This window comes from Camelus dromedarius, chromosome 5 (assembly GCF_036321535.1).
Source record: "Camelus dromedarius isolate mCamDro1 chromosome 5, mCamDro1.pat, whole genome shotgun sequence".
Lineage (NCBI taxonomy): Eukaryota > Metazoa > Chordata > Mammalia > Artiodactyla > Camelidae > Camelus > Camelus dromedarius.
Genome location: NC_087440.1, coordinates 5,616,975 through 5,644,967, shown reverse-complemented (window position 1 = coordinate 5,644,967; position 27,993 = coordinate 5,616,975). Strand labels below are relative to the sequence as shown.

At 44.4% G+C, this 27,993-nt stretch overlaps 1 protein-coding gene across 6 annotated transcripts in view; it reads left to right on the top strand.

Annotated features, from left to right (window-relative positions):
• TLN2 (talin 2) overlaps positions 1-27,993 on the top strand; it is a 395,887-nt gene that overhangs the window by 139,665 nt on the left and 228,229 nt on the right. For all 6 annotated transcript variants that reach the window (XM_064485544.1, XM_064485540.1, XM_064485542.1 and 3 more), the window contains one exon: positions 23,699-23,776. The gene's annotated coding sequence lies outside the window, so the exon portion shown is untranslated. The remainder of the gene's footprint in view (positions 1-23,698; positions 23,777-27,993) is intronic.

Sequence of the window (27,993 nt, the reverse complement as noted above, 5' to 3'; positions counted from 1 at the left end):
CTTTGGGAGAGGCACTAAGGAGAATGTTTAAAGGGAAATATTTCAGACAGTTGTCCACAGTCCACTAATTTTTTTTTTTTGAGAACATAGTCCTTTTATTTTTATTCCTGACAAATAGTAAGGAATTTTTTTCTCCTCTACTAATTTTCAATTTGTGAATATTTATGAAAGGGCTTGCTTAAAATGTTCCTTTATATTAATTTTATTTTTGGTTACAAAGTTTAATTATATATATATATATATATATATGCACACATAATATATATTATTAACAATATTTGAATTCTCACTTGTTAGGAAATATTTAAACATTAGAGGAAATTTGAGAGTAAAATATCATAGATCAAGTTAATCATGTTCCCTCCTCAAAAAAAATCCTTTGTAAATAATGTCTCATTACTGCATGTCTTTGGCTGCGTTTATAAAACATAGAAGATTTAAGTATATTGTTACCACATTTGTGAGCTTTTCTTTGTCTTCGGGCTCCGTGAATATACATGAGAGTCTTCATAGTTTTTTCTGGTTCGAGAACTTTTTACCTTTGTATCTCTCATCTACCTGGAATTTGTTGTGTGTCTGATAGTGTTAGAGTTGTAACTTAGTTTTTGTTTATGTGACTTTTTAGTTTCCCAGTATCATGTGTCAAATAATTTGCTCTTTTTACTTATTTTAAATGATAGGTTTATTTTCTCCTTGGTGCCCCCACATTTGTTCTGTGTATTCTCAATCCTCTTCAATTTCTTTGTGTGATGATATCACATCGTTTTAGTTGCTATAGCTTTACAGTGTGTTTAGTTTTGTCAGGATGAGTTTCTCGACATTATTTTAAAAAACATATTTTAGCCATTCTGAAGCTTTTTCTCTTCCAGTTAAACTTCAGGATAAGCTTTGTAAGTTCTGCGGAACATCCTGTTGCTGTGTTGGCTGGATCATACTGATTTTTTAAATTGCTGTCTGACAGTGTTCAGTCTTCCCATCTGAGAAACAGTAATTCTCTCCATTATTTGTATCCTCTTTTATGTCCTTCAGTAAAATACAAAATGAGACTGAGCTGGTGTATTTATAAGTAGGTTTATTTCTGGGTGGTTTTTTTTTCCTCCCTCTCCCTTCCTCCCTTCTGTCCCTTCTTGATATTATGAGTGGAATTTTTAAAAATGACATTTTCCAAATGGTTACTGTATCCGACCATCTATAATCAGCTAGATTCTAGGCAGACAGGCATTTGATTAACAAGAAATGAAAAAGGCCTGCCTTCTTCCTAACATTTTATCTTACTTGATTTCTCTGCATTGGTTAGAGGGCAGAGTAAAATGTTGAACAGAAATAGCAGGCATCCTGCCGTCTTCCTCATTTTAGTGGGACGTTACTTGGACTCTACCATTTACTGCTTATTTCCATACGTTTCTGATTTAGTTGTCTTTATAGGAAAGACAACTTATTTATAAGAAAATATCAAATTGACTATAATCAGGGGAAATGTTTAAGGCACTGATTGTTTCCCAAAGGACTTGGCAGCGATGTGGGATGTGCGACACACACAAAATGTTCCTAATTCATTGAGGTGCCCCTACTTGATTCCCCTAAGGAAGTCACAGCGTATAGGAGCCTCTGAGGACTTCCTGGATCACAGGACCTCTGCAGCAACCCTTGGAGCAGACTTTGAGCCAGGCTGACTTATTTTTTAAATTTTTTACTACTTTTGATAGAGGTACCTGGGATTGAACGTGAGACCTCGTGCATGCTAGGCACGCACTCTACTACTGAGCTATACTCTCCCTGCTGGGCTGATTTACATGAACCTGTTGGTCTGATTTTTCTGAAGGGTGTAGGTTCAGTAGAGGAGTCTAGCCAGTGGCTGTGACCTAGGCTAAGGTGGAGTCTTTGGGTATAAAAGTCATGTTCTCCTTAAGAAGATGGAGCCACACTGCCCACAGAATAAATTGGTAGGCTTGGGATTCAGAAATCCTTACTAATGGTCAGATCTTTACATCTGATCTGGGACTCTGAGGTCTGCACGGGAGCAGTGAATTTAGAGATGTCAAGAGCCAGATGTAAAAGAGGAAGAGAATGACACACAACATGCAAGGTGGTAGCCCAGCAGTTTCATGTGTTTGAGGGGTCAGCATCTGGGTTGCCGGAGCTGGGCTGGCAGAGTTACAAGCACAGGCTCGGAATGTAACCTCAGTCCTTACCTGTAAGCAGCCATCCTTTTCTGCTCGTCCATTCCACTACCTGGGAACACTTGCGCTAGGTAAATTTTAAATTACCACATGTGCCTGAAAGACAGCAGCCCGAATAGATTTACAGGAAGGGGTTTCTGACTGTGATTCTCAGGCCCCTGCGTAGCTGCACAACCCGGGGCTCCAGGTCTTATTCATTTCAGCCAGAGCAGCTCTGCTTCTATGAAACTACCTTGCTTATTGGCTTCTGAGTAAAATTACAATGAAAGAATACACTTTGCTGCTTTAAAAAAAAAATCCTTGAAAGCCATCATTGTCATTCATTTTACTAATTTAAATCATGTCTGCACAGTAATATTGATCTCGCCTACGTAACTTTGGGCATTTTTATATTCCAACTCAGTTGCATCTCTCAGTGAAAATTTCCTCGAATACAGGATTTAAAACCGATTTCCTTATCCATTCTACATGCATTTTACAGCAGTTAGGATGTGCATGCGTGTGATTGGGTCAGTCATGGACATGTTCTATTTCCTAATAAATGACAAGCTTCTTAAGGACCAATTTTTGTCATTGTCTTTACTTGTTCTCCATCTCCGCTCCCACCTTCATCCCTGAGTACCTATCACAAGTTCAGGATGTAGTTTTACTTGGACGGCTGTGAATGGACAGCCCCTTCCCCCTCTGCTCATGATGTGAATAAGAAGGCAGCCCAGGAGGACTTCGGAGGCAGGATCTCCCAGCAGCCTAACGTGCCCCTGGTCTTGCTGTGTGAGGCCAGTGATGAAAAAGGGAGCGCCAAGTAGCCTACCCCGGGGAATTGCAGTATTTCACTAGGATCACCAAAAATTGAGTCAGGAGAGCTTGCCAGCCAGAACCTCTCCCAGTTCTGTGTGGGCTACGGTCTGAGTAACTGAGGCCAGCGGATATGGCCTCAGCCCAGAGGAATTATAATGAAGTCTTGTTCCACAGAGGGATTATGAGCTTCGTCCTCAGTGCTCAGCAACACCCTTCCTGGGTAGGTTGGGGTCCTTTCTCTTGTAAGGAGCGTTCTCTGGCAAACCTGGCCCAAAGCGAGCTGTGCCCTCCACTCTTTAGCCAGACTATGTGTATTACATCACTAACACTTTCTTACAGCCCTGCTGCTGTGTTCTGCAGTTACCCAGAAAGAGGTTTTGTCTGCCTTACCATCTCTAAGATAGCGCTGGACACGTACTGGGTGATTTATTTCAGCCAGGGGTCTTTGGTGGTGGTAGAAATCCATTCACACCAGTTTGGTCAACAGGGAAGGTTTCTGTGTGTCGTCTTGGACATCACAGGATGGGAAATACAGGAGCCCTGGGGCTCAGGGGAAACTGGGCTGAGACACTCAAGGTGCTCTCCTGGGTTACTGCATTTCTGGGCCTATCTTGGGGTGTCCTTGATCCTCTTGTTACGCACTTGAACTTGCAAGGCGTACCCTGGCCTTTTTGATGTCCTAACCTTTCAACCTCCCCGCTAGGGTTCCATTAAGTAGAAGGGCTCAGAGTTACTGGGGACAATCTCGGCCAAAATTGGCTTGTTAGAGCCAGGTGGCATACACAGGAGATCCCTGGCCTGACAGTGGGTCAGCTGCCTTAGGGTCAGAGCTCCAGCCCTGCCAGACAGCTCTGGGTGGGGGGAAGGGAAGGAGGTGGGGCAGGCTCCTTCTGATCAGAGGGACCTCTGAACCTTTCTCGTACACTCCTCAAGTATTTGCTCAATAATGATGTGATGTATTCTTTTTGCCAATTCTAGTACGCACTGCTTTGAAACGATATTTACCTATAACTTCTATGTTTCCTCGAAAGAAATGTCAACCATTCTGGAATATGTCTTCCAACGGGCCTGTGAGCCCCCACCCTGCGGCTCAGCCCTCCTCTGGGGTTGGATCCTAGCTGAAGTATGTAAAGAAGGCAGCCAGATAGCACTCCTGCACAGCACTGCCGTTCCTGCCAGGAGGCAGAGAGTGAGGAACGGCTCCGCTGAGAACAGCGTTTGCAAAGATTCTGTGCACAGATTCAGCTTTGCGGCCTCTGTCACCACCTTTCACCAGCTGAGTGTGCAGAGCGGAGGCGAGGCCTTGGGCCGGAAGGCAGCGAGAGGCTGTGTGAGCATCCAGGAGTGTCCCCTGGGCTGGCATGGCTCTTCCTGGAGAGTCAAAAACGATTTGCCTTTCCGTTTGTACAGAATGTCCCTGCTTCCCCCTTTCCTCTGCAGAGTAGGAAATGAAAAAGAAATCACCATTCTAAAATGACAGAGAAGAAAAGAGCTAGGCTGCCTGATTCACAGAAGTCGGTTTCTAATGCTGCGCCTTGTGGCTTCATCAGACCCAGGCATTATTTTGGAGTGGCCTGAGTAATAGGGCTTACACCTAATCAAGGAGAAGGAATTCCAAACAAAAGCCCGGGTGGGGTTTCCTGGGCAGGAGTGTGATATTGTAAATGGGAAGCAGAGTTCTGTAGTCCAGTCTCTGGTCTGATTACACGAATCACTGCAGGGGCCCTGTTTTCAAAGGAATGTGACACGCCCCAGCGGGCCCCTCCTCTGCGGGTGTGTCTGCATTTCCTTAAGCCCTCTCCTTAACAGTTAAGGCGTTCGCCGGAGGGGCCAGAGCCTCACGTGGAGTAATTCTGCTGCCTTCCTTAGTGTCTCTGCCAGGGGACCATTTTACAGGTGAGTTTACCTTACATCAGAGTCCTTTAGGAAGTCCTGTGGCTGGACCCGCCGCCGTTCGCCTGCGTTACTCAACCGAAAGTGCAGGCGGGGTTCTGACACTCCACGAACAATTGCCAACATTTCCAGACACTTAACGAGCCAAACACTGTATGGGATTCAGGAAAACGTGGACATAAATTTCTCTTTTCTTGACAAAGGGCATCATTTTCTGCCCTACGCCTAGTAGCATGCTGCTGTCTGCTGTCCTCAGGCTTCAGATCACCACTCCTGCCTCATCTCCTTCCAGAATATTCCCGACCCCCTGGCTTGGCCTGTCTGAACCACTTGAGGCTTCCCTGATGTGCCAGGGTCTTGCCCCTCTCAGGAGCTCTCCGGCTTACAGTATCCCGCCCACCTCTACCCCCCTTTCCTCTCTTCTCAGTCTGCAGAATGGAACATCCTCTCCCTTGAGCAGCCTTCCCCAGTCGGGGGAGGCCCCTGTCCTCCATCCTGTCCTGACCTCCCCACCCCCCACCTCGCCGTCTCTGTTCGATGCCAAGGACCGTGTCTTACTCATCTTCACATCCCTGAGACCTGGTGCAGAATAGGTACACCCAAAGGGTTTGGGGGAAATTCTCTCCTTTTAAACTCACTATATGTTCTGATTTTATTTTTCTCTAGAGCCAACTGACACCCCATATCATATAAATATGTTTCTATTATAGCCTTGTCTCCTTACGATCTTGAACTCTTTTTTTCCTGGAAACCACTTTGGTTGGTTCCTGCCCTTGTGTCTTGCTGCCTTATCTCCTGCCTCATTTCCAGGCACCAGGAGGGCAGGAACTGTGTGACAAGGGGTCGCTGAGAAGGTCGCCTGAGTCCCCGTGTCCCTGGGTGGTGGCCCTCATTTTAACTTGCAGTTGGTTGTGGCTACAGAGTTGCACTCACGCAGGTGGTGGTGCGCACCCTCTGGCTGCACCTCCTCTGCTCCCTGGTCTAGCCTTCCTGAAATGCGCCTTTTCTTTTAAAACACCACGCCTTTGAGCTCCTTCTTGCATATTGTGCCCAATTGCCGCTGTCCCTCTCCAGTGTGTCAGGTGTGCTTTCTGCCATTTCTCCGGAGTCAGCTCCACCTGGCTCCTGTGGGAACCTTCTGCAGGTCCTTCAGGTTCCATGACCAGTATCACCCCAGAACACTTTGGACCAACCCCTCCCCACCCCCCAACCCCCGGTGCATCACGTTATCTTGTAGCTATTTGTTTGTGGGTCTCCCTCCCTCTGGGCTGGGGGATGGTTCTGTGGCAGAGACTGGCCGAGCTCTTGTGTTTTCAGCACCTAACCCAGTGCTCTGTGTGCACTTCCTACTTTTTGGGCCAGTACAATTGTTCAGAGGGGCATTTAATTTCTAAAAAAAATAACCGTATGCCCATCCTCAGTGGTGGTGTTTTAACTTTTCAGATTATTGCCCATGTCCTAATATTGTCAAAAGCTGGGGCTATAAACAGGTTGTGCCTTTTTCACAGATGAGGAATGGAGACCGAGGGGCCAGACCTGTAGCCACACGTCTTGCGTGAGACAAGAGGGTGACTGAGACCTGGGCCTTCAGAGATGGACTTTCCCCCATGTGTATCCCACAGTCATGGACACTTGGAGCAGGATGTCTCTGGTCTGACCTTCTGTGTCTAGTGCCTCAGCTCCTTCCCAGGAGAAGCCGGGAGACTTAAGAAAGTTCCCACCGGGGCAGACGTGAGCCTGGGCATCGGTGCCGGGGTTGCCAGGAGATCAGGTTTGCCATCTCAGGTACACCTTGGCACCCAGACTCCCTTGACTGGAGAGCAGTCAAGAGTTCACATGTGAAGTTGGCACAGTCTTTAGTGGGAAATCTCTCGGCTTCTCATCTAAGCAGGTGGACTTGGTTGGTAGTAGCTGTAACCACAGTTGAATTTCGGTGATAAAGGGGAATGAATGGCTGTGAAGTAAAGCAGCTCTGTGGCACGTGAGGGAATTTTTGTGATGGTACAGATGAGTTGTCGCTGTTTCAGTTGCCAGACGTGTCTGTTACACACACGGGCCACCTGTGGGAAGGTAGAGAGTAGAAACCAGACTAGAAGAGAATCTATGACTGGTCACTGTGGAGGTCGGTTGTGAGTTCTAGTTCAGGGTTAACAGTCAAGCTAAAGACAGTCTCTCCCAGCTTTAAAACTGCAGCTGATGGAGCAGTGATTAGGTGTGAGTTTGTTCTCCTTTCTGCCTTTTTCTGGTGAAAACGCTGTTAAACTGTTTGGTGATCACCATTCTCCCTCTTCCTTGCCACTCTGTGTCGTTTTCCTCGTGCCACTGCCCTTCCTTCTCCTGTTCCCAAGATCCACGCTGCAGGGGAAAATGTTAACAGCCTTGCCCTGTTGATAGAAACGTGTCTCCAACGTGGTTTCAGAGGCTCTGTCCAAAAGCTTAGGTGGTTTTTAGACATTGGTCTTCTTGAAACCCACCCCTCTTGCCCACTGTGGGAAAGGATGCCAGACTATTCCCTGGCTCTATTCCAAGTGTGTCAACAGCCAACTGGTCTCCAGTTCACCAAGGGCAGAAAAATCTTGGGTAAACATGGCCGTTGGAAAGAAGCAAATATTTGTCTTGGCAGTTGTAGTTTCTCAAGTGTCTGGCCCCTCTTGTGTTAGTGAACAAAAAATAAGAGCTACCCCAGGGGGCATGGCATCAAATACCACATCTGGTTAAAGAATATTGCTAGAAATATGTAAATACAGGGCTTGTGAACACCAATATGATCCTCTCTCTCTAAACAAGCCTGAATCTTCCTTAATTTTGATTGCTTAAGGCAGGTCTTCTCAATGTTGGCCCATTGACTTCTAGGTCAGATAGTTGGTTGTAGTGTGGGGCTGCCCTGTGCACGGGAGCATGTTGGGCAGTGTCCTTGGCCTCTAACCATCAGATGCCGGTAGCACCCCTCCCTAGTTGTGCCAACTAAAAATGTCTCCAAACAATGCCAGACGTCCCCTGCGGGGCAAACACACCCCTGGCTAAGAACCACTGACTTAAGCTGATCCTTTGCAGAGTGGCAGTGTGTAAGGTGTCCTGAGTTTGGTGATGGAAGGGTAAGGATGTGTGCGTGTGTCTGTCTGCATGTGTCTGTCTGTGTGGGGTAGGGAGGCGTGGTGGTTGGATTGCCTTACTTTCACTCTTATTTCTTGAGTTGTCTTTCAACCCAGCTGTGCTCAATATGGTCACGATGTGAGTCTCACAGAAGTGAGGGCGGTAGGTGATGATCAGATCAACATTGTTGGCTGTTACCTTTTAGAGCAGGTATTATGCACCTCCCCTGGCTTATTGCCATTCCTCTGGTGGCTTTAAGATGGGGATGCCAGTCACACTGGCGGTGCCTGACACTTGGCACCTTTCCATTGCTTGACTCCTCAGCTGAGCAGCAAAGCATGACAGGAGTCTATTGCCCATCACACCTGTGAATCAGTCAAACTTACTTCATGTCATCGGAGGGGAAGGTGCCAAACTTGGATGTCAAGGTGACACACTGTTTGAGCAGATGTAGTTCCCGGACCATCTCAAGCGTGACTGCATGTATGTACAGCCAGCTAGTCTTGCTTCCTTAGAAAACTTACAGAAAAGACTCTATTCCTATGGAACTGTTGATCTACCTTTAAAGCCTTAGACATTTTCATCATTTCAACACATTTTCAGAGTTTCGAGTTTGCTGCTGTACTGTCATCAGACTAAACACAATTAGGTTGCAAATAATTGCCACAACATTGTAAAAAGACTATAACTCAATAAAAAAAAAGTTAAAAAAAAGGACTGTACCTTCATATGTTGCCTCTCATTTGTTTTTGGTTTTTAATTGGAAATTGGAAACATCTGCTGAACTAGAATGACCAGTACAGCCTCCCGTGTACCCATCACCTCGCTTCAGTGATGGTTAATGTACAACCCATTTTGTTTCACCAAGAGCGCCCCCTTCTGCACCCACTTGATGAGTGTGAGCGTCCTGAGCGTTGCATTTCATCTGTATATATTTCAGTATGTAGCTCTGAAAGCCTGGTGCTTTTTTCTTAAACATAATGATCGTCTCTAAAAATAAATGAACCAGCATTATTTAAACGCCGTTATACTACATAAGTGTTGCCTCTGGTTGACTTGGTCTCTTTTAGTCTACTGGATACTCGTCTTAGTCTCCGGGTGCAAGGGCAGGACAGGTTCCGGAAACCGTCTTCACTCGCTTTGTGTCCAGCGTGTTGATAGGTGGAGGTGCTGCGCCCAGGGCAGGTAGGAACATAATAGGTACCTGCTTGTCTTCTGACTCTGTGAGCTCTTCCTTCCAGGTTCTCTGGCTTGATGTGGGTTACAGGCAAGGGAAATACTGAGCTGGCAGTTACCTTGAATCGCCTGGCCACTCCTCAGCACATACCTGGTCTTAGGTGCCTGCCGTCTGCCTCCCCCCACCCTCCCACCCCTGCCTTCCCCCTTTCAACGAAGCCTTTTAACCTACTCTCTGCCGGACTCTTCTATGCCAGTATGTGTGGTAGCAGCCAGAGGTCTGGAAGTACATGAAAACCTAGTGCATGAGTACCTAGTGACCAAGCGTTGTGTGAGTGACAACACGGAGCCCGGAATGCTGCTTCCCAGCACGTTCATTCCAGGCTCCTTCCTGGCCCTTGCCCTTCCTGAGTCACTGTTGCCCTGGCCGGCCTCCCTGGGGATGTGTTCCCTGTCCCACACTCCCGAGGGCCCCGGGTCTGGAGGAGGGAGCTGACTCACTGCTGCCACCTCCCAGTTGCCCTTCCTGCAAGTCCACCTCCTCCTGCCCTGTGCCAGCTTGCCCCGTGGCTCCTCCCGAGCCATGTGCTGCGCCCCTCCCCCCCCATGCCCGGCTAAACCAGGGAGCTCAGCCCCCACCCGTGGGCCTTGCCACCTCCCCCATCTCTTGCCTGGCGGGCAGCTGCAGCACCCCGGCAGGGGCACCTGTGAACCACTCGCTGACCCTTGGCTGGCTCTCCATCCAGGCCTGGCCTTCTGGCTTAACTGTTCACACCCTGAGGCAGGTGTGGGTTTTCCCAGAAGAGCGCCCCCTTGGCAGTTTCTGTGCACCTTGGCGGCACCCCCCACTCTCTGCTCTTTGACCTCACTGAAACCTCCCTGTCGAAACTCCTCCTTTTGCTCCCACTCTGGTAGGTTGCCCTGCTTTCACTTCCTCCTGGCTCCGGGACCGAGCTTCCCGATGCCTTTGCCCTGAGCCTTGGGGAGTGAAGGCCGCATGGTTTCCTCTGGGGACATCATTAGGGACCAGTGACCGCACACACCGTGAGCCACTGCCCCTGCTCAGCGCCTGGTCCACACACGCTCAGGTTCTCCCGGGAGGCGTGCAGACTTCTCACCTTGCTTTGAGTCCCCTTACTCCACCTTCTCCTTGGCACTCACTTTTCATAGAGAACACCCCTCCCATCCCACATGGAAAAACGGTGGTCCCTGAGGTGCCTCCTGCCCTGCTTCCGTCCTCTCTCCCTGCCAGTGTCCAGTGTGAGGGAAGAGCCCTGGGGGGAAAGGACCTCCTTTTCCCCATCTCCCCAAGGCCTCCCTTTTCCCGGAATCCTTCTCCTCTGGCTGTGGTTTCTCCTTCCCTTCGGTCTACAACTTGCCCAACTGCCTGAATGTTTTTTAGCATCAAAACCCACTGTCCTGGAAACCCTGAGGGATATGTGTTATTAACCCTTTTTATAGATGAGAACACCGAGGCTCAGAGAAGCAGCAGCTTCCCAGGCACAAACAGCTGGTGACTGCCGGCCGCGGGGTCGGAACACGGCTGCCTGACTCCTTGCTCAGCCCCGAGCCTTGGGCCACAGGCTCTGGGAAGGCTGCAGCCTTCTTAGGATCCTGTCCGTTGGCTGGGGCAAGACTGAGGAGGAGTTTTGAGACCCAGTGTAACTGAGCTGACCGCCAGTGAGAGTCATTTGATGCTTAAGCTGCTTAACTCTCTGCTCCTTGATATTTTGGGTACCATCTGTCTTGCCACCTCAATTGTGAATTCTTCAGGGGCTGCCTCTTCTTTTTTCTGCCCCTGAGAACATTTTGTTCATGGTTGCCACTTACTAATGGGCTCCTTACTCCCCTAGAAATTTTTAGCTTTTAGCTTCCACCTAGAAGGCTTTTTAAAAAAACACCATTACTTAATTTCCCTGTGTGTTTGATGAACACTTGACATTTTTGTTTAGTTGAGGTGTAATCATTCCACATGTGAACTTTAATTTGTATATAATTTAATGTTCAGGTGGGACCCATCACTTCTGTGTTGTATCCTAATGTGACTGATAACCCATTGGCATTTTGTAATTGAAGAAATATAGCCTTGTAATTGTAGAGGTAAAAGTACTCTAGTGTTAGGGACCCTAATCCTAGCTAGGTCATGGAAATAGTTCTGCTTTATTCACGATCTCCTAAGCGGTGGTTTCTCCTTGCCTAAAAACATGGTCTCAGCTCCCTCTCCCCTGTAGTTACCTCCTGCCCCCTCGACGCCTACAAATGTAGAATGAAATGACCAGAAAAAGGGAGGATTCTGGTGAGTTGGTCTAGATGAGTGTTTCTGAAAGGAACGGTGGGTAATGTGTTTTTGTCAATAAAAAATAGGATAGATATGAAATATTTGAAAAAAAGACATGCAAAATATAGATGCTTTTATTTTTGTTACATTCAACCAACATAAACACCTTGTCGCGTTGCTGTAAATGTTTACTCTCAACTTCTGCACTTGTCCTACTGCAGAACAGCCACAAACCAGTTGTGGGTGGACCACCCTGTGGGGAGCAGTGGGCTAGACACTTCATTCATCAATTTCCATGGAGTCACTTTCTTTTTTTAACCAAATTACTCCAACTTACTCTGATCTCCGCTGATTTCAAAGAAGCACAGCTGGGAAGCACGTTAAAGTCTACTTACCTTCAGAGGTTGGGTGTAATGTTTGCTCAACTTTCCTTTAAAGAAAAATCAGTGTTCAATATGAAAACAAATATATGTATGTATATGTACGGCTGAAACATTATGCAATACGCTGGAAACTGACACATGGTAACTCAGTATACTGCAATTAAAAAAAAAAAGGAAAAAGCATCAGTGTTCAACCCTCAGTTGAGTCAGATGGTCATCATTTGGTCCTTTGGAAACCAATAAAAGGCAGGTAAGTGGCATCCCTCCTGGTTTGTGGAGAATGCCCAGCCCTCCATTGTCTTGTGGGAGAAACGTGGGTTTGAATATTTTCTCAGCTGCGTAGAGTGAAATTCTAATACTCAAAGTCATAACAGCCAGAAGAAATGTTATATTCTGATTGTGAGATTAAAAAAATAGAGACTGGGAATTGCTTTTTAAATAGCACAGCATTTAAGTGTTTTAACTCTCAGTCTGAAGAGGTCTGTCTGGTGATTATGTGATATTTTACGCTCAAGGTAACTGTGATTGTCTTACTGGAACACTTAAATTAAATATTTAAATCTCAATGGGAATTGGCAGGAACCGTTAGGGGAAGTAGACAAAATAATTCCAAAGAGAAGTCCAAGTGAATTAATATTAGCTTTAGGGTTGTATTCAAATAAGACTAGTTATGGTGGGTTGACGTGAAACCTGTTTATGCTGTTGTGGAAAGGAATCAGAATCCAGAAAAGCTGTGTGCTAGAAATGTAATCTGAGACATATATAATTTAAAATTCTCCAGCAGCCACATTAAAAAAGGTGAAATTAATTTTAATGTTTTATTTAACGTAGTACATACAAAATGTTAACGTTTCAAAATGTAATAAAAAATTTACTAATGAGTTACTTTATATTCTTTATGTAGTCTTCAGAATCGGTGGAATTGACCCTCACTGCAAGTCTCGATTTGGATTAGCTCCCCAGCGGGTGGTCTATGGCCACAAACAGCGAGTTGCTGTGCAGATGGAGAGAGAGTCCACAGTGAGGGAGATAATTTGCACAATTACTCAAGTGGTTCTATATTTGAATTCTGATTTGGTCCAAAATAATGTTAAATGATTTCACAGTTACCTTAGAGGGTACAGCGGTGGACCCCTCTGGAGAGGTATCCCCTCCCCAAAGGCCTCTGGCCACCTGCATCAGTGACATTTTGAAGGTCAGCTCTGTGGGCGGGCTGGTTAGTCGCACCCAAGGGCGAGGAGGGAGTGCAAGATTTGCCTTCACTTGTTCCGTGAGGACAGAGACCGAGGGAGAGAATCAAGCAGGACGCTGCTTTGTATTTTTGTTTTTTATTTGAAGAAAAAACAGATAATGGAATGATTCTTTTTTAATGAAAAGTTAATATGTAGGCAACTTGTACCTACAGAAGACTTTGCTGTTTGAAAGCTAGGTACTTCTTGATTCTGTTTTTAGCAAAGAACAAGTAGAGGCAAAGTTACTCTAGGTAGCGGAGCCACTGCTGGGAATGACAGAGAAACACATAAAAGGGAAGTAGAAAGTCCTAGTTGTGTCTAAGCTGAGCTGGGAGCCTCAGAACCCTCATGCCCTGACTTCCTCCTTGGGAGCAGGGGTCTGGGGGGAGGGGGCGAGGGGGTGCCCTGTGCTGCCGGGAACCCTAACTCACACCTGCTCAGCCTGTCTTGGGTCATCTGTGTCTTGCTGTGTGCAGCGGGGACGGAGAGATGACCGTAACTTTACTGGAAAAGCGTGGAGTTTTTATTTTTTCTAAGTGCAAACAGCTTCATTAAGCATTCTTCTGATTTAAAAATACTAGTTTTATAAGACAGTTAACATTGAAAGGGCCTGAGAGCTGGAATCATCTCTAGTGAAGGAGATTTGCACAAGGAAGTAAGGGGGATCTGGATGAAATGGGGATGACTATGAGTTGATAGTTGCTGAAGCTGGGTAATGAGTACTTAGGGCTTTATTATTCTCTTTATTATCTATTTGAATTTTTAATAGAAAACTTTAGATATTTAGATGGTGCATAAAGGTGTAAAGAAAAAGCTCTGGATTTCCATTATTCGAAAATAACTACCGTTAACTTGAAAACCATCTATTGGACATTCCAGACTGTGAAAATGCCTTGAAGAAGTCAGGAAAGATGTGAGTCCTGATTGTGCTCTTACAGAGATTTGATTCTAGTTCCAGAGCCTAGAGGTCACGTACGTGGACAAGAAAGTCAGTGTCTGCTTCAGGTGTATTTTACGCCAGGCCTTACGCCTATGTGGACCTTAGGCTGGCTTGTGAGGGAGGTTCTCCTGCAGTGAGGCTCAGAGGACCACATGACCCATGAGCACTCAGCATAGGTGTAAGGAAACCAGGGTGCCACTGGCCTTGTGTGACTGAGTGCCAGGCTCCATGCCGGGCACTTGAGGATGCCTCAACTAGTGTCATTGTGGAACCTTGGGAAACCAATATTAGAAGGCGTACAATATGATATAATGAATTGCCAAATTACGCAGAGAAATTTACCAAGACCCATGAAAACTGAGAGAACAGCATGAGCAGGGGAAACCACATGGGAAAGAAGGCTGCTTGGAAAAGGGGGAACTTGGAATGACAGATCGGGGACAGGGAGGAGGACACATATGGCTCAGGAGATTTAATTCTTAGAATGTTCTAAGAGGAGGAGGAAGCTTCAGTAACAAAAGGACTGTTTGGTGTGGGGTATTTTGGTTTTGAATGAAAAGTACCTAAACGAATCTGTAAAGAAGAATCATTGACCAGTTGAGCACAGATAAGAGGGATTTAGCTTTTTGGAAAATGAATCAGGTGGCAATTCTTGAAGACCAGATTGCACATAGTAAGAGATATTCGGGCAGCCAAATTACTTTGGAAAGATGAATTCTGAGGGATACAATTGCAGCTAATCAGAGCCAAGTGATGGCAAGTTCTTATTGATAAAAAATAAGTGTCTCTGATTGCCACATTATGTATACCTGAGTAGCTTACTTGTTCTTGATTAGCCAAACCATCTTCCCAAAGGGCCCCATGTTCTTGTTTGTAATACCTATTTCAGGTTGCCCAGAGCCTGATGAAATTTCACAGTGCACCTTAATTCTTCCTCTGACTTTTATGTTGTCATATGTTGGCTCACAGCCCCTGGGCAGCCGGGCTTTGAGGGCTGGAAGAACGAGCCATTATGCTTGTTCACAGGAGTTTAACGAGTCTCCAAATGGGAAGGCCATTCCTTCTCTTGGCCACAGTGCTGGGATATTCCATTAGAGTTGATGGGTTTTTCATTGGCATGGAAAATTAGATGGTTTACCCCTTAGGAAGTCTTATTCTCTCCTCATGTTCTTCAGTTGAATTATGAAAGTACAGAAGAAGTTCTTGAGGTGCTAGCATGAAGGAGTGGCCCTCAGATTAAAGGTTGAGATGGCAGCGACAATAAAAGTGGGGGAGGATAGAGCTTCTCAGCTCAGTTCTAGCAGGTGGAAGCTCTGTGTGGGCAGCCCCTGTTCACCCTCACTGCTCTGCTGTGTGTAAGTGATGTCCAGCTGGCCGGGTGTCTGGCTGGACCCCAGATCCTCCATCCCTGCTTCTATGGGCCATGCCCACCTTGTCTCACTCTAAACCTCCCCCAGCTCTGCCAGAGGAGTTTCCCTGGCTTTGGTTCCTGGCGGGGGGGGGGGGGGCATGTGTAGCACCACACCTCCCCCTCTTCTTCTGGCTCGTTTTATTTCTATTTTCTTAGACTTTATTTTTTGCAGTACTTTCAGGTTCACAGCAAAACTAAGAAGCAGAAGGTAAGCCCAGTTCCCAGGAAACCACTGACCTTGCACACACACAGCCTCCCCTATTATCACCATCCCTCACCAGAGGGTACATACATTACAATTGATGAACCTACATTGTCACATCTCGTAATCACACAAGATTCATACTTAGCATTAGGGTTCACTCTTGGTGTTGGACATTCTAGGGGCTTTGACAAATACATAATGCCATGTATCCACCATTGTAGTATAATGCAGAGTAGTTTCACTGCCCTAAAAATCCTCTGTGCTCTGCCTGTTCATCCCTCCCCTCAGCCCCCAACCTCTGGCAACCACTGGTCTTTTTACTGTCTCCATAGTTTTGCCTTTTCTAGAATGTCATTTGGTTGGAAGCATGCAGTGCGTAGCCTTTTCAGATTGGCTTTTCACTTATAATTTGCGTTTAAGTTTTCTCGATGTCTTTCCATGGCTTGAGAGCCTATTTCTTTTCAGTGCTGAACAAGGATCCAGTGTATGGGTGAATGCTGCAGCCTCTAACCTCACCTTCCTGACGGAAATGCACTGATGGTTGACGAGCAACACATGTCTCTTCCTGTGTCTCAGGTTCCACTGTAGGTGCTCTGCCTGACTCTGTGCTCTCCCACAGGGTCCAAGCTGGAGTGAGCATAACGGATGCTCTTGAGGGGTTCGGATGGGGAGTAGTATAGAGGGACATATTGTTGTACCATTTCTGTAATCGTTAAACCTCAAGAAGCCTTTGCTTGCTTTCGGGATGGGAAAAAAGGTATAAGTATGAAATGCTGTATTTCCCTGATTGACAACAGGCCGAACAGGAGAGATGCTCACTCAGACACTAGGTTTGTGGCAGGAGAGCGAGTCATCGGCCAGTCCCCGGGACTAAAAGAGGAAACGGGGAGGTGGGCAGGGGGTTTTTAACTGCAACCTTGACCTTGAGGTACCAGGAAAGAGGATCCTGGAGAGAGGCAGCCTGTTCTCTTCAGTGTGGGTGTACATGGACACACATACACCCCGACGCCATCCAGACCCTGCTGCTGCACCCCAGCCTCTTAAAGCCCCTTGCTCTCATCCCCAGCGCCTTATTAATTATCTAAGATATATTTGTTAATTCTTCAGATATTTATCGAGCACTTAATGGGTGTTAGGGACTGTGCTCCGAGCCTACGGACGGGAGCCACAGCTCTTGCCCCCTGGGAGTTCACAGTCTAGTGTGGAATACATATCATTCAATGAAGTCTCCCTGGAGTAGGTGAACTTGATGGGCTGCCAGGTGAGCAGAGGTGTGGGGGGCTGTGTCAGGCACGGGAGACGGGAGGTCAGAGGCCTCTGCAGGGAAGCAGCACTGCAGGTGCAGGGTCCAAGGGGGAGTGTGGCCTCGGTGGTGCTGGCACTGACTCCAGGACGGGCGAGGTGCGGGGCGAGGAAGTGAGCCCCAGAGATTCCTGGAGCCGGGAGCTGGGGACAAACTCAAATGACTGCCCTAGATGGTGTACTCTGGGGTGGAGGGGAGCTGGCCCGCGGGTGGCACTGGGCAGGGCTGCTGCAGTAGATGGGAATGTCGCCCAACAGAAAGTTGGGAACTACCAAACAGGAACACCCTGGCCATTGACAGCTTTGTAGGGGGAACGGGGGTGGGAAGGGTCCAATCAGTTTAATTTTCTGAATGACCAGGGAAGAAGTAAAATACTATTTTCCTGCTCTTTCCTCTTCTTCCCCTTAAAGGAAAAGCAGAATGTTTTTTTTGTCATTTTGTGACTGGTTTATTTCAGTTAGCATAATATGCTCAAGATTCATCCATGTTGTGGCATATGACAGGATTTTCTTTATCTCAAGGCTGAGTAATAGTCCATTAGATGTATATATCATATTATCTTTATCCATTCATCCATCCATGGGTCTATTTTTATTTTAGGTAAACATTTTTGTTAATATGTATTAATTAATTTTTATTTATTGAGATAATAATTGACATGTAACATTGTGTCAGCTTAGGGTGTACATGGTGTTAATTTGATACATTTTATAGGTGTTGATACATTTCTATATCACAAGAGGGTTACCAATGTGACATTAACTAACACCTCTATCACTTCACATAATTAACATTTCTAGAAAAAGCAGAATTATTAATTGTTCTAAAATGCATTGTCCTATTTTGTCTTAGTGAATCAAGTTTAGCAAAAACACTTGTTTTTATTTGTTCATCTGAAGGGGTTGCAACTTCTCAGGGTAATTTTAAGCATTCTGTTCAGAATATTGAAATTAGTAGTTTATGGTATTTCTTGATACCTGAACTCCATGGTTTGTTGCTTTTTTCAGCAAATTGGTGATTAAAAAAAATTTTTTTGGTGTAGTTGCCACTTTCTAAAACATGCATGTGTTTCTTCTTCCTTCACCCAAAGGGAGACTCTCTTCATAGCTCTGACTAATTGAAATTCCTTGTTATTTGAATGTTAGTGAATTGGGCTTTTATTAAAAAAAAAAATTGGTTGTAATAATGTCCTGAATATGGTAGTCTAGAGACAGAAAATTTCTTCTAAACAAAAAGTCAAAGGAAAAATTTCTTTTTGTGGGGGTCGCAAAGGATGGGAGATGATGGAATGAAATTGGCAAAACAAACTTTTTTGAGAAAAGAGAAATAGGAAATTCTTTCAGAGTGAGCATTTCAGAGTCAATTTAACAGAAAACTGTAGAGTGTATATTTTGGCCAGTTTGGCCATAAAATAATGAGTTAATGATGTGCTTATGTAAGCTTATTTATTCATTTTTTTATTCGTATAGTCGACTCTGTGGGGCATCCTTGAACCCACACTGTTCCAGGGCTGGGGGTATAGCCGTGTACCAGGTTGAGTCCCTGTTCTCATGAAACTTACGTTCTAGCCACTCACGTTACTAATTTCATTTTATTTGTATTGTTACATAAAGACATATAAATGCAAGTGAGAGACGGGAACAGTGAATTATAGAACAGCGGGGAATTCATGACGTTTCTCAAGCTGCCCAGTTGGGAAAAGTCCACAAAGACTGGGCGAGGTAAAGCAGTGTAATTACAGCACTTCCCGAGCCCGTAAACAGAGTTTCACACCACTTTGCATTGCTATTGTTTGCACCCCTAACCTGATCCTTAGAGGCCTTGTGCCTTCTCATGTGATTGTGAGTGTAATGGGCAGAGTGAGCCTTCAATCGTCATTTGCATAAAAGAACTAATTATAGCATTGTTTTCCAAACTGTCGTGTGGGGTACTTGTACCAAGACAGACTGCAAAAAAGTACAGGAATTTGTGTCCAAATAAGATTGGAGCAACTTATTTATGATCAATGTTCGCTCACGAAGGTGTCCATACTATTCTTGTATTAGAGAAACTCCTTCATTTGGTTTAAACCAGCATTTCCCACATGTATATTGAGAATCTTTTTTGGCATGTAACACCTCTTCCTAGTTTGCTGGAATGGTGCTTTTAGAGGAGTATCGAGGAATTTCTGGAGCCTTTCTTTCTGCTCTGCAGAAGGCAAGGTAGTATATCATTCCTCATCTCTGAAGGCCTTGGGCATTGATGCTTTGAGCTTGGCTTCACTGAGTTTCATTTGACCTAAGAACTCAGCCTCTAGCTGGAAAGTCAGCCAAGAGAAGCCCTGAAAGGAGAATCGGGCACTTTCCCTTGGAGGCAGATACCTTATGACACCCTTAAGCTGAGCATCCTTCATCACTGAGCTGTGCTTGCAACGAACACATTCTCAAGGTTTCAAGGAAAAAAAAATCCTTGGCAAGTCGTAGAAGTTGGAAGAATTTTGTTTTCACAGTTTCTCCTCTTTTCTCTCTTAGGCTCTCCCTGTCTCTGTTTTATGGTTACTGAAAAATTATTTGGCTTCTTTCTTGTTGGATTTTATTCCTGAGCAATTAGTAACAAATGTGTCCAATGTTAGTGATAACTTCAAGCTAAGAGTCGTATGTACTGCTCATCTTTAGCTAAATTTAATGGATATCCTGCTGCTTTGTTTGGTCTTACCTTATAAAAGCACTTGGGTTAACGTAGGGCAGCAAAAACACTTGGGATGGTGCCCATCCGGGCCTGTCTTTTGATTTGTATGTTCATGTCGATGGGTCCAGGGCAAAACTTGAGTGTGGTGTTCAACTGTTCTCTATCTTTCAGTGAAATGTGAGGGCAGATGTGTTTTTGGCTCCTTGGGGTCTGTACTCCATTGTGAGATTTCAGCCCTGTGCAATGTGCAGCTCCTTTGAGACCCCTTTGCCTCCTCAGATCCCCTTCAACTTGGCCCCACATTCCTATGGGGATTACACTGAGTGAAATGTGGAAAACAGAATCCATAAAACTCTCTGTGAAAAGGTGCCTTGTATGGTCTCAACCAGATTATTTATTATGTGTTTTGCTTCCTTATTGCTGTTAAGATGATAACCGATAGTAGATATTCCATTTCCTGGACACTTACCGGGCTCCAGGCACTGCGTTAAGAACTTCACCCATACATTCTGATTTCACTTCCACATCTGCAGTGTCTCGGTATTACCATCTCTGCTCTGGTGACAGGCTGATCTAGGGCTTGGAGAGGTAAGCTTCCCCAAGGAGGTAGGAAGTGGTCTGAGATGCAGAACCAGGGAAGCCCTGCTATTGGTGACAAGCCAGTGTCTTTTGCTGCTTTTTGGTCACATCTCCGTATGCCTCTCAAAGATGGTAGAACTTGGGAGCTGCCAAGTGATTTCTCATATGACCCAGAGAAGGCTACTTTAAGGCAACGTTCGTTCCTTGAAATAACAAGCTCCTGGTACCTTATAGTAAGTTTCTATATAATTGGACATGTCTTATTCACGTGTAAAAAAAGCATTTTTTACATAGGTGAGTGTCCTACGTAGAGACATACTTCATCCCAGAGTTCTTTAGGGACCGTGTTCCGTTCAGGCAATGAGTTTCAACCTATGGGCAGTTTCCCTCAAGGCTCGCACGGAGCTGGAACTCACATAAGACCACGTGTGACTCTTGAGCGTTGCTGACTGCCTTAGATATACTGTCGCCTTGAATGCTTACAATGGCCCTTTTCTTGGGCATTGTTACGGAGGAGGAAACTGAGGCACAGAGAGGTTAAGGCACAATAAGGCCAGGCGACTAATTAATGACAGAATCAGGATCAATCACTGTACTTGAAACCGCTGTGCTTTTGCCTCCCCCAAATGCAGTGTTGTGTCTCGTAAACCCTAATGCATCTCAGCCTCGAATGCAGACTTGCCCGGCTCCCCATCCATCCATCCATCCATCCCCATCTGTGCACTGAGGAGGGGTCAGCAGCTGGCACTGGCTGGCCTGTGGGTTTGTCTGGGTTACACCCTGGAGGTGCAATACTTTAGTTGAGTCTTTGATTGCTCATCTTTGAGGTTGGATAGTGGTTCTTGTCCTTTATCTACCTTCTAGGGAAATTTTCGGGGGGTGGGGGAGAGAAGGAGGCTTCAGGAGATAAAGGTGGATTAATTAGATTTGTACTTGGCATCCAGCACACCTATAAAGGGATCTGTACCTCTGTGCCTTTTTAGCCAGGTTTATAATTATGATATTATGGGGCTCTATGTATTATATGGAACTTTTGAACCTTTCAGAGTAGGGCAATGAGAAGAATAAATTTGTTTGCTGGAGATAAAGTGAACATAATGAGCCCATTATGGGAATATGTTATTGTATTTTATAGTTTAAATAGGGAAAAAAAAACTTTTCACCTGTAAATATAACCCAATAAAAATAAATCTGCAGAGTGGTTAAAATATGATAATAGAGACTATTTTAACCATTGAAATGGCCTGTCTGGATAAATGTGTCCTCCTTGTGTTCATTCTTATTCAAATAGCCTTTTCATCAGTTCTCATATTAGTCAGGAATGAACCCACCTGTCTCTTAGAGTAGTTTTTCCGCCTTTGTTAGACTAGCTTTGAGCGGCTTGCTTCAGTTACTTGAGCTGTAGGTCATAAACAATACATGACATTGTGCACGATAAATCTCCATTCATGTGATTACACGATTTACAGTTCTGCTTTCAAATGGAATGGAATGACTGAGAAGGTGGAAAAGAAAAAGCAGCACTGTATTACACGGGACTCCTTTGTTCACCACTAACAAACCCGCTGGAGCTGGCTTGAGTCATAAATGAGATTTACAAGGGGACAGGTGTGGACAAAGGCAAGGACGAAGTGGCCCTCAGGACTGAAGAGAGGAACCAGAGATGAGGAAGGGAGCTCTCCGATCAGTGTTCACAAGCACACGTGTGACACAAATGTCACTAGGGTGAGAGAAGGAAGGTAAAATCTGTGCAGTCTCTTTACCCTCGAGCACAAGATTAAAAAGTAGCTTTATTCTTGGGAAAAAATAACTCAGGCTCATTATTTGAAATTCGAACAGTATAAGAAAAGTAAAAATTGTATCAAGATTCTAATAATCGGGAGCAGTCGTAACTATTTTAATAAACATCCTTCTTGGCACGTGTAAGGACATCCAGGAACACAGTGGAAGCATTCTGTTCTTGGTCATTTCCCTGTTTGATTCACTCAGAAGTGTATCGTGGATCTTTTCATATCAATAAATATCAATAAATACATGTTTACTTAGCATCTCCTATTTGTGGACCTTTAGGATGGTTACCTTTTTGTCCCCTCGTGATGATAAGCAGGGCTGCGTATTTCCATCTGTCTTCTTTCACAGCAATCAAATTGGGTAAATTCTCTGAGTGAATTCTTGGAGGAGGGGTTGCTGGATCAAAGGGTTTTACATTGTACACTTTACATGCTGACATAGTTACCTAAGTGGCTACATCCGTTAACAATAGCTCTTACCAGTCTTGGGCATCCCTACCCATCTGACGGGTAAAGTAAGACCTCAGTTTTCTAAAGTGTACTTTTTCATCATTAGTATAGCTGTGTATCTTTTCATATGTTTATTTCTCTTCTGTTCTCATGGAAAATTGATTAATTTGCTTTGTCCATTTTGCAGGGGATTATTAATTTCATTACCAATTTTTAAGACATTTTTGCATTAAGGATAGCAACCACTCCTATGTCTCTTGTATAAATATTTTACCTAGTTCCATATTTTATCTTTTGACAAAAGTATGTAGGTTGGTTTGTGCCTTTTTTTAAAATTTTTGATTTGTTTTTGCTTTTCGTGTATTTGAGATTCAAAAACATGTTGCCAAATGTCTTGGTTCTTGAGTTGCAGATTTGGATGTCATGTTATAAAGACCTTTCTTATCCCTGTATTATAAAATTGTTCGTCTGTATGTTCTTCTAGTACTCATATGATTCTATTTTGAGCTTCTTCTCTTTAAATAGAGAGAGAGAGCGTGTGCTAGGTTTTTTCCCTCCCCCTAAATAGCTTACCACCACCATTTACTAACTAGTCTCACCTACTACCCGGATTAGATTACATGTACGTTGTCTGTTTCATACGAATACTTGACTCTGTAGCTGCGTGTTTATTCTGGTTCACATATGAGTTTTCACTCAGACTACTGCTTGTTAATTGTGGCCGGCCCATTTTGTTGGTTTCAACAATTGATTATGGTGCTTCTCTATTTCAAATTGGGTTTGCATGGATAAGGTGTCAAATGGTTAGCCTTCAATGCATCAGGGAACTGGGAATGAGACTGGAACAGCTAAAGCAGGAGGGGACTGCTTCACAGATGCATTATAGGAACTAAGTAGGAAGAAAAAAAAAAGTGAACAAGACAAGACCTTGTGAATGCTGATTTTGAAAAGAATCAGAGTGCAGTGCCTGTGATTTTTAAGTGTTGGTGGGGGCAGGGAGGAGAATGTATATATTTGATCTTTGTTTAAATTCGAAGCCATTAAGCATTCCTATCACAGGGAAGCAAATAATGTGTTTTGCTTCTTTGCCAACTGTAACATAATTTAGGTCTTCCAAATAAGTGTCTTGGGACCTCAATTCCCTGTTGGTAAAGAAAACTCCCAGCCCATGTGTTGCAGCGGAAATTCATTGTTTCCTGAGTTATTTCCTTTCAAGCTTAGTGTGGGGGGAAATGGCCAAAGGTATAGATTGAGATTTTTTTTTCGAAATCTGATGTCTATAACATATCTTGATTCTGATGATTTTTATTATTGTTTTAGGTATTGCTGCTGAAGTCTTCTCAGATGCTTCAGACTATTTTCAGGGACACTGATTCTTTACATAAACCGAGAATTTAGGTGAGTCCTTTAAAAAGATGTTTTATTATCAGCTGGCTACCCTCCTGCGTTGGTCAAGTTTTACAGAGCCTTAAAATGTTGTCGCTTTGCACTGTCTTGTTTGATTTGTACCACGGTTCTGTGAGGCAGGAATGAGGCTCCCTGGTCTTACTACTTCCATTGCTGTTTGATTTTTCCACTCAGTCATTTGGTGGGGTGATGGGAGGGCCTGGAAGAGGAGATGAGCAGTTGGTTTTTTAACTTACTGCATGAATTTTCATTCATTCACATATGTTTGCTCCCTAAATTTTTTTGTGGTTGGAGGGAAGTGCTGGATAAGGAATTAGTGTAGAAACTTCCAGTGATCTTTGCCCTGAAACGATCTGGTGGTTCCTGTAGCCCTCCAGGGATGGCACACAATTAGTCTAGCATGAAATGAAGTAAACTTTGATGATAGATTTTTGATTTTCCCCTTTGGTGGTTCTGGTTGTGGCTGCACGCACCCACGTAGTGTGTATCCAGTGCCCTGGGCAGATAAAAAAGATGACCTTCTGCAAGTCTTGGCTCTGCCTTGATTAAAGTCTGACAGGTTAAAAAGGGCAGGTTGATGCTCCTTTCCTCAAAAACCGTGTCATGGCACATGGGGGGTTCCCTTCTGTTCTTGACTAGCTGTATAGCGAGGTGCAGATTCGTCTCTGCTCATCTCCATGTCCTTATCTGTAAAAGGCAGAGGCTGGCCCAGCCTCATCCTTCCCACACTTTTAGAATTTGTGGACTAGCGGAAAAAAAATTCAGGCCCAATTTTTACTAGATATTTTGGGCTCTACATAAACATAGTTCATAATGGTTGACAGCAGATAAGTACGTGAGAGTTCACTCTATTTGCAGGAGTCTCTGTTCTGTGTTTAGAATTTGTCGTTAATGGTGGTGAGCTATTTAGGAGGAGGGAAAAAAATCTAATGTGCATTCTCTCTCTACTTAATTTGTCATTAAGATTTTTAATAAAATAACTACCGTCTACCAACACCATTTCATGAAAGAAGAAATATTTCAATTCTAAAAAAGTAGGAATTGCATACATTTGACTTTAAATTATATGTGTTTAGTGGGGAGGGTATAGCTCAGTTGGTAGAGTGCATGTTTAGGTCCTGGGCTCAATCCCCAGTACCTCCATTAGATGAATGAATGAATGAATGAATGAATGAATGAATGAATGAATGAATGAATAAATAAATAAATAAATTTATATGTGTTTTGCCTTGTGAAAAAGCTCTTAATTTCCATCCTCTTTCTTGTTTCTCTCCTGACCACTGACTGATAGCCATGAATTCATCAGCACTGGCCTAGGGACCGGTGTTTGGGAAATACTGGGGTGCGGCACTGCTAAGGGCTTGTCTACGTCTAAAACTGTATCATTCTTCTGAGGAAAGGAAAGATACTCTAGTTATACATCCACTATTTCCAGAAAATGCTGTGACAGCTAGCATGGTTGAACAAAGAGAAGTCAGAGGTCAGACAAAAGATAGGGTATTGTTCTGCTGGGAAACCCAAATAAAAATGGCTCATCCACGTGAAGGTTAAATTTAGCTGTGAGCCACCTTGCAGTCAATGTAAAAATGAAAACATGACAGCATGTTGAGTTGTCTGTTAAAATGTACAGAATCCCCCCTTCACACTACTATAGGCAGCCTCTGCCCGGGTGGTATTTGACAGATAAGTGTCTGCTTGCCGCGTGGGGATGCTGAGAGCTAGCGGTCAGGTGGCCTGAATGACTAACTCCAGGGACGTAAATGCAAATGCCAAGTGTGAGGCATGCCAGTTTGGGTGGGCGCCAAGGGTATGGCCAAGAGTTATGAGCTGAGGACGGTGGGGTGAGATGCACACAGGATAGGGAGGAGTAAAGGAGCTGGTCTGCCCTGGGCTCATCTGGGTGTCTTGGCACGGATGTTGTCCTTTGAGGATCTGCAGATGGCACTAGGTGGGCCAGTCTGGCTGCGGGCGCAGTGGACGGGAAGCAAGTCAGATGAATGCCTTTCCCATGCAGTTCACATTTCAGATCCGACAGCCATGTGCCACATGGGTTCTTATGCCATGGGTCTGTAGAGAATGGAAGAATACACTTCCTGTTTACCTCTCCTTGGGATGTGGGGCTGTGTTTGAGGGGTAGGATGGGTGGAGGACAGAGGCAATAATGGACTGAGTTAATAGGACAGTAAGACAGTGTGACAGGAGCAACAGTTCCACCTGTTTCAAGACGCCGGCTTGGCCCTGACTGCCTCTCAAAGTTCTGTGACGTCATACCGTGGTCTTTGTTGACTGCAGCATGGTGGTTCAGTCCTCTTGAGTCCCACCCCCGCCCCTCGTGAGTTCTGGCTTTCCTCTGTTTTAACATTCCTGTTTTCTGGGAAACGTAAATGAAATTGGACAGACTTACCTGGTTGTTTTCCCTTCTGTCAGCCCAACGCTTGGTTCACTGCCTGATTTGTATGCTTCGATTGGATTGCTTCCACTCCAGGGATATTTATTTCCCTGCCCTTTCTTAGGAAAAAAAGCTCTATCAAATAACAGTGATGATCACAGCAGAAACATTTATCTTAAACTTACAGGAATATGAGAGATGATCTGAAATGTTGACGTTTCTGGGAGTGTCTAAAGTCATGAAACAATGCCGGCAGGAACTTTTGACATAAATGAGGAAGTAGAATTTCTTTAAAGGATCTGGGAGAGTCCAAGTTTGAATAAAATGTAAAGAATGAACAATGTAATTGATCAATCATGTTCTGAGTCTTTCAGGAGGCCAGGCCATGCTGGGTCAGATGTTGTAAGGATGAGTAGTTGAAAATTTGAGACAGCCATGCATCACAGGAGTAAATGTGGTGCTTTAAAGGGCTGCAAGCGGGAGACAGAGAGGAGAGAGATTGATGGAGAATACATTCAGGGGAGGACGTGGTAAATGATTTGCTTAGTGTGGAACTTAACGACTCATGGTATATTCCAGATCTGAGAATAAATGCGATATTCTGAACTTATCTCCATTTTCCCTCCAGGCTGGTAAGAAAAATATTTTAAAACCGATTTTAAATGAAAAACATTGTTTTTGGCTCTCTGGGGATTTTTAGTTCCCAGTGCTATTTAGGGAGGGTATTGAATCTGTAAAATTCAAAGCAGGATCTGTATAGCTCTTTGTTACTCTGTATCAGTCACTTCCAAGGCTGTGATGTCAGAAAAGATAAGTTGTTCCTATGTTTGCTTTTCTTCATTAAAAATGCAGTCTGTTATGCACTCTTGTCTCCCTGCCATCCTCCATTAGCTAGATTCTCTGGATGACTCTGCTTGTTGACTGTAGGCATTGCCACTTGCCACCCCCTGTGGGCTCCCTGAGTGGCTGGGAGTCTTAATTAGCATCATCTCGTTGATCAGGGTTTCCAGCCATGTGTTGGGGTGCTGATTCTGCTGTCTGTACGTGGTCAGTGTTTCCAACAACAACAACAATAACAATCTCCAGATTGTTTTTTGTAATTAAACTTAATGCATGGGTGTTGTAGAATGTGCTGTTTCTTTAAGATCTTTGGCTAATTATGCACAGCAGTTAATTTCTCTCAAAGTTAAAAAAGCCCTTCTGGAGAACTCAAGCTTTGAGCCTTTTCTGTTTAAGAACTGATTGGATTTATGGACTCGAAGGCTCTGGAATACCTGCATTTAACTATTCTCCTATAGGATGTGAACCTTGAAAGACGACTTTTTTTTAGCTGTTAAGTCCCATATTTTGAAGATCTGAAATGACCATCACAGCCTTTCTGTTCTGTTTACAACAAACCAGAATTGGACAGCTTTCCAGAACCATAAAATGACTAGTGCACTTGCAGAATTTTAAACATGACTTTGCTAAGATTTAAAAAAAGTAAACACACGGTAAGGCCAGCTGCAATCTTCTCAACACACCACTGTAAGGCCTGGTAGATGTGGAGGAAAATCCTCCTGCTGTGATCTAAACAATGGTCTCATAGAGGATCTTTCATTTAAAACAAAAAAATTCAGTCAAAGTAATGCATGCAAATGGCTAAAAATAGAAAACACTATAGAAAGCTTTTAATGGAAAGAACAAGTTATCTTACTTGCTCTATTCCTTCGCTTACGAGCCTTTCTTCTTAGAAGTAACCACTTTTTTCCCCTCTGCAGATCATTTTTGCTGCTTTTGGTGATTTCCACGTGTATAACTATATTGCTTGCAGCACCGT